Source organism: Micropterus salmoides, unplaced genomic scaffold, assembly GCF_014851395.1.
Source record: "Micropterus salmoides isolate LMB-PRFRI ecotype aquatic unplaced genomic scaffold, ASM1485139v1 Ms_hic_scaffold_23, whole genome shotgun sequence".
In the NCBI taxonomy this organism is placed as follows: Eukaryota; Metazoa; Chordata; class Actinopteri; order Centrarchiformes; family Centrarchidae; genus Micropterus; species Micropterus salmoides.
Genome location: NW_024041484.1, coordinates 2,034,288 through 2,041,586, shown reverse-complemented (window position 1 = coordinate 2,041,586; position 7,299 = coordinate 2,034,288). Strand labels below are relative to the sequence as shown.

General features: G+C 42.7%; 1 long non-coding RNA gene across 2 annotated transcripts; it reads right to left on the bottom strand.

The window, feature by feature from the left end:
* Positions 1-227: 227 nt before the first annotated feature.
* LOC119918374 lies at positions 228-6,252 on the bottom strand. Of its 2 annotated transcripts, none has more exons than XR_005447426.1 (3): positions 6,195-6,252; positions 5,930-6,062; positions 228-246 (listed from the first exon to the last, which is right to left on the bottom strand). It is a non-coding gene; the product is annotated as an uncharacterized LOC119918374 (long non-coding RNA). The 2 variants fall into 2 exon arrangements; XR_005447427.1 differs by lacking the exon at positions 228-246 and adding an exon at positions 5,408-5,426.
* Positions 6,253-7,299: the final 1,047 nt, after the last annotated feature.

The window sequence follows — 7,299 nt, the reverse complement described above, 5'->3', positions numbered from 1 at the left end:
ATGAGCCCAGTGAGGGTGGTGTCATTCACAAATTTCAGGAGCTTGACGGACTGGTGACTGGAGGTGAAGCTGTTGGTGTACAGGGAGAGCAGCAGGGGGGAAAGAACGCAGCCTGAAGGGGAATTGGTGCTGAAGGTCCTGGAGTCAGACAGGTTTTCACAACTTCACGTGCTGCCTCCTGTCAGACTGGAAGTCTGTAATCCACCTGCAGGTGGAGTCAGGCGCGCTCAGATGGAAGACCTTGTCCTGCAACAGAGCCGGAATGATGGTGTTAAAAGCAGAGCTGAATCCACAAACAGGATCCTGGCATAGGTACCTGAGGAGTAAAGCTGCAGGAGAGGGAGGTGAACGATACTTTCGAACACTCAAACCAAAAACCATTGTGATGGAAATTCTTGTGAGTGAGTCATCTCTTGTTGAAGAAGAAGGTTTTTATTCAAGCCCAGCCGAGGAGACTGGTCACAGCAACACTGTGCAAACACAGTGTAGCACTGAACCAAAGCTGGAGATTGCTTCTCTTTATCTCTTTGCTATCCCATAAAGTCTACGCTGTCTCCCATACAAGGTCATTCTATATTTGCCTAAATATGTATGCCTTTGGGACCTTGATATCCAAATGAAATGCAAAATTTACTTTCATCAGGAAAGAGGACTTTGGACCACTGAGTAACCGTCCAGTTATTTTTCTCCTTAGTCCAGGTAAGATGCTTCAGACGTTATCTCTGGTTCAGGAGTTGACACTAGTAATGCAACATTTGTAGCTCATTTCCTGGACATGTCTGTGGTCATGGCACTGACTCCAGCCTCAGTCCACTCCTTGTGAAGCTCCCCCATATTCTTCAATCAGCTTTGCTTGACAATCCTCTCAAGGCTGTGGTCATCCCTTTCATCGTATATTTAAAGATCTATTTGCAGAGTGTTACTTCAGTTTCATGGGAGAAATTATGTTTGCACCTTATGTTAATTAAATTAAATTAAATTTTATTTATATAGCGCCAAATCACAACAACAGTTATCTCACAGCGCTTTTCATAAAAGAGCAGGTCTAGACCGTACTCTATGATGTTATTTACAGATGCCCAACAGTTCCCACCAAGAGCAAGCACTAGGCGACAGAGGCAAGGAAAAACTTCCTTTTAAGAGGCAGAAACCTCGAGCAGAACCATGGCTCAGGGTGGGCGGCCATCTGCCTCGACCGGTTGGGGTGAAGGATAGAGAGGGGGAGAGAGAGAGAGAGCAAGATAGGAACAGAGAGAAAGAGAGAGAGGGATGGAAGGAGAGAGAGGGGAGGGAGGCAGCCTACACAATATACACACAGAGGTACAGACAGTAAAGGTGATGTTGCTATAGACTAAATGAAAAATGGTACAGATATGTATAGTAGTGTTAATGAAAATAATCCTAATGTTAATGATTATAATAACAATAATAACAATAGGACTAGTAACAATAATTGTAGCAGAGGGTGTCGAGCAGGAACACGGGGGCAGCAGGTGACTCGCAACCACAGATCCAGACTCCACAGCTCCAGAACCAGAAACACCTGCAGGAAGTGATAGGAGGAGAGAGGAGAGGGACGAGAAAGCACAAGACTACCGGAAGTTGAGTTAGTAACATGCATTAATGGGATGAGGTTGCATACAGAGGGAGAGAAAGTAGAGGAGAGAGGAGCTCAGTGCATCATAGGAAATCCCCCGGCAGTCTAGGCCTATAGCATAACTAAGAGATGGTTCAGGATTCACCTGAGGAAAGTCTTAAGCCTACTCTTAAATGTGGAGATGGTGTCTGCCTCCTGAACCCAAACTGGAACCTGGTTCCACAGGAGAGGAGCTTGATAGCTGAACGCTCTGGCTCCTAGTCTACGTTTGGAGACTCTAGGAACCACAAGTAACCCTGCATTCTTCTTTAAGATAAGATAGTGCCTGACCATTAAGAGCTTTGTAGGTAAGAAGAATGATTTTAAATTCTATTCTGGATTTTACTGGAAGCCAATGCAGAGAAGCTAAGACAGGAGAAATGTGATCTCTTTTCCTGGTTCCTGTCAGAACACGTGCTGCAGCATTCTGGATCAGCTGAAGGACATGGACTTTTTCGAGCAGAACTGATAATAAGGAATTGCAGTAATCCAGACTTGAAGTAACAAATGCATGGACTAGTTTTTCTGCATCATTTTTAGACGGGATGTTCCTGATTTTCACAATATTACGTAGGTGAAAGAAGGCGGTCCTTGAAATTTGCGTGTGAGACTTAAACGACATGTCCTGATCAAAGATAACTCCAAGATTCCTCACAGTGGTGCTGGAGGCCAGGGCGATGCCATCAAGGGAAACTATATCTTTAGATAATGCGTCACTGAGGTGCTTAGGCCCCAGAACAATAACTTCAGTTTTATCTGAGTTTAACATTAAAAAATTACAGGTCATCAAGATTTTAACATCCTGAAGGCACATTTGAAGTTTAGCTAACTGATTAGTTTCATCTGGCTTGATCGATAGATATAATTGAGTATCATCTGCATAACAATGAAGGTGTATGGAATATTTCCTGATAATATTGCCTCAAGAAAGCATATATAAAGTGAACAGGATTGGTCGCAGCACAGATCCTTGAGGAACTCCATGGCTAACTTTTGCATGCATGGAGGACTCATCGTTAACATGTACAAACTGAAATCGATCTGATAAATAGGACTTAAACCAGCTTAGAACGGTTCCTTTAATGCCAATGAAATGTTCCAGTCTCTGCAATATGATTTGATGGTCAATGGTATCAAATGCAGCACTAAGATCTAATAAAACCAGTACAGAGACAAGTCCTTTGTCTGATGCAATAAGGAGGTCGTTAGTAATTTTCACCAGTGCTGTCTCTGTGCTATGTATGTTGCTATGTAGAAAGTCACACAGCTGTTTAGCAACTGCTTTCTCCAGGATCTTAAAGAGAAATGGAAGGTTAGATATAGGTCTATAGTTGGCTAAAACATCTGGATCAATATTAAAATCCCCTACAATAATAACTGTCTGTTTTAAGGACTAAAATTGACAAAACTCTGCAAATTCAGAGTACGGAGCAGGTGCTCGGTACACTATAACAAAAATAATTGGTTGCAGTGATTTCCAACTTGGATGTGAAAGACCAAGAACAAGGCTTTCAAATGAGTTATAGTTTAGTTTAGGTTTAGAGCTGATTAGTAGGCTAGAGTTGAAGATAGCTGCAACTCCACCTCCTCGGCCTGTGCCACGAGGAATGTGAGTATTAATATGACTGGGAGGGGTGGATTCATTTAGGCTAACATATTCTCCATCACCCAGCCAGGTTTCACTAAGACAAAATAAATCAATATCATAATCTGATATTAGTTCATTTACTAGTACACCTTTAGAAGAGAGAGATCTGATGTTTAAGTGTCCACATTTAATTGTCCTATTAGTTTGCACTATTGCTCTTGTGGTTTTAATTTTTATGAGGTTTTTATGCACAGCTCCTCTTCTGTTTACCTTTGATTTAAATAATTTCGATGGTCGGGGGACAGACACCGTCACTATAGGATTTTCACTAAGTAACTCCTGAAATGGAGGAGCAGAGAAGTGTGTTAGACTGCGACTCTGCGTAGGGTTTTGGGTGGGTAACTGCTGAAAAAGAAGGGCAGAGAAGTGTGTTAGACTGCGACTCAACTCTGGGTTGTCATGGATTTGGTCCACTAATAAACTTGGCCAGATTTCTAGAAATGAGAGCTGCTCCTTCCCAAGTGGGATGGATGCTGCCTCTCCGAATCAGACCAGGTCATCCATTGGGATGTTGTTCTTTATGTGCTTGAGAACAAGTTCCTCAAAGCACTTCATCAGAATGTGGGAGTGCCACAGGGTGATAATTATTCAAACTAGTCAGTGCAGACTTTTTAGGTACTGGGATGATGGAGGCTGTGGTCCTTGAAGCAGGTGAGAACACAAATGTCAGTATTAACATCAACCATCTGATTGGCACATGTTTTGGTACACTGCCAGAGATGATCAAGCCCAGCAGCACCCAGATTTATTCTCAGCATGATTCCCAGCAGATAATGAAGTGAAATGGGTAAATGTCTAACTAGAAGATTAAACGCCACACTGCCTGACTCTCAGGGTGCATGTGTGTGGCTGGTCTGGGCCGCCTGTCACCCCTCCTTTTTTCATCCCTCGCAGGGGGAGAAGGCAGAGACACATTCCTTTGATAGAAGGTGATAGGTCATACAGTGAAATGCATGAACACTGACTTCAGCTGATCAGTACTCCTGAATATTGCCCCCGAGACTGTGCTGGTGTAACGGAAGCCAGCGAGGCTGTGCAGCGAGTAAACCTCACACACTTGTAACGGGTCTCAGCCTCCTCGTCAGCACGTCGTATCTGAGTCGCTAGTTCGACTCTGGACCGTGCAGTTCATACTCGGGGGCAGCCGGTTACACTGGCAATTCCTGGTTCCATGCCGGCAGTCCGGCCAACACCAGTCACTCGTGTCCAGTCGGCGATCCGGCCGATTACTGCTCCTCGTTTCCAGTTGACCCCTGTCTCTGCTGAGCTGCAGTAACTCCCTCTCCACGCAGAACTGCAGCAGTCCCCAGTCACATAATTGGAGCAACCTCCCATTCCTCATAAACTGCAAAAATGTCCTGCTCCTGAGTTGGTAATGACTTTGGCTCCTGCCCTGCAGCATTCCCCCGAGCCAGTGTTGCAGTTGTCTGCTGTTTCAGAACTGCAGCAATCTGATGAGCCTGAGCTGCAGCAGCCATTTAATCCTGCTGAGCTGAATCTGTCACTTGAGCAGCCCTCTGTTTCCCCGGCTCCAATGGCTCAACTACCTGTCCACCAGTTGTTGTCAGCCTCCAGTCCAGGTGCCCTGTTACTGGTCTCCAGTCCTGCATTCCAGTCATTTGTCTCCATTCCAGTTTCTCTATTAGTGGTTTCCTCTTAGGCTGCCCTGTTGACAGCTTTTGATCTTTCACTCCAGGAGTTCTGCCTTCCCCACTAGCCACCAGAGGGGTTCTGCCTTCACTGCTGGCCTCCTGGTCATCCTTAGGACTTGCTCGGCCCTTCTGTCTTCCCTCCAGGAAACACCAGGTGAAACTACATTCTCCTACGATACATGGTGATGCTGTTAATTACAATCAATTACGTCACTTGCAACCACTGTCTGCACCGTCTCAAGGCCCAGTTCACAAACAATTTGGCGCTAATGATAGTACAGCAGGACAGCTGTGGCTAAGGAGGTAGAGTGTAGAGCAAATGTCCTTGAGCAAGATACTGAACCCCAAATCGCTCCTGATCGGTGTGCCATCAGTCTATGATTGTGTGCATTTGTCAAATGCCCCACCAGAGACAGGAAATGCTGGATTTACTGTATTCAGATCTACCTGCTTCAGCAATCCCACTTTCACTTGGACAAGGCTGGTAACACTGTGAAAAGAATGTATTTGAAATGTTTTACATGAATGACTAACTGTCACATTGCTAGATTTAACAGCTCTACTTTACTTGAGTACATTTTCTTCTAATTTATAGTTGCATGTGAGTTTTGGTATCTCTTCCATTTCCTTGAGAAGTAATCAGCCAAACACAAAGTTGATTGAAAAGTTTATTAAAATACATTTTCAAAGGGAATGCAAAGAACATTTATGAATCAAGCACATAGCTGCAGAAAGGGTGAAGTATAAAACAGATTCAGGTTTCATGTTGAAACATGAGCTTATGGAGAAGAGAAGATCAGGAAGAAAGCCTTACAGGCTTTTAGGATGTTAAGTTGTTAGGATACTAAGTTAGGCTAAACACATCCTGGGACCTTATGTAGTGTGTACATATAATCCTACCCTGCACATAGGCTACCCTGTACATACAATCATGAAAACGTGTGTAAAACAGACATTTCTTGTTTAAACAGATTTAGACACTATGTTACCTACCCCTCTCGTAAAGCGATAAAAAGAAGTCAAGGGTGCCATCAGCAGCATCTTCAGAATGACTAAAGCAGCATAGGTGGTGAAAGCCATAAATACCTCGTCTTCCATCAGCGCTGCCATCTCTGTTGGTTTACAGCTAAACAGTGAGGAAGAGATAGAAGTTAGTTTATTATTAACTTATTATTATTAACACTCTCAAGAAGACAAAAATGTATAAATGATCTGTTGTAAATGTACAAATCAGTTACAGTTTAACAGCTCAACTTACGTCCTGTGACTCTGCAGAAGTGAGGCAAGTCTGGATCTGTTGCAGGAAAACAATCTGAACCATCCCCCAAGGAACTCAGGAGGCGGGACAAATGCAGCATAATACACAACTTCCTCTGTGTGGGAGTGACATTGTGTTTCTCTGCTTGTAGTGACATGCATTCATATCAAAACAAATATTCCAAATTCTCAGCATATGTAAAATGTTTTTCTAGGATAATGTCTTGCATTTGGATTCAAGACTGTGATTAAATCAGGTTTAAAGCTACTCTACACATAGTAATGGGCCTTTCTGCATGATCCTGCAACTTTAATCCTCACATTATACCTGTGAACAGAATAAGAGGCGTCACCTGCTGCCCTCCTGTTCCTGCACAACATCTGCTGGTACAGTTATTATTAGTCCTATAATTATTATCATTAGTATTAATATAATTATCAGTAGGGGAGAGCGGCGTATGTTGTCACACTTTTCACACTGTCTAACATTTACTAGGCACCGTACATCAGAGTGTTATGAATGTCATACCAAATGAAAGAATGAAGTCTTGGGCAAATATTTTGTATTTATTATATCTTCATATCTAATCTCATTATGGAGTTGTAGACTGTTGAATAGAGAGTGTCCACTTGTTACAGTTTGCCCTGTCGGCAAAGTAAGTTGTCACACTGGATTATCAAAAAAACAGGACAAATACTTAATTGTGAATATGGATTTTAAGTTCAAATTCAAACTAGGAATAAAAATAAAAACAATCATGCCTTGAAAATCTGGAAATCAATACTTTCAATCAAAACAATAATGCTGACAGAGCAGACATTAAGTGGCACGTCACTTAATTGAACTTTGAAATCAAGGCAATCAGGCTTTTTTCTCATCCAGGCATCACACGCACTGTTGATGTGTTCAATGTTTAGACTGCTTTGCTTACCTCAATCTTTACCAACTAACTTCGATAATTTAAACTAAATCTAAACCATCAACCTGCCTCAGACCCCATCCCAACTAGGCTGCTTAAAGAAGTTTTACCCTTAGTCAATCTTTATCAACAGGCTATGTACCGCAGTACTTTAAAGTAGCTGTAATTAAACCTCTTCTGAAAAAG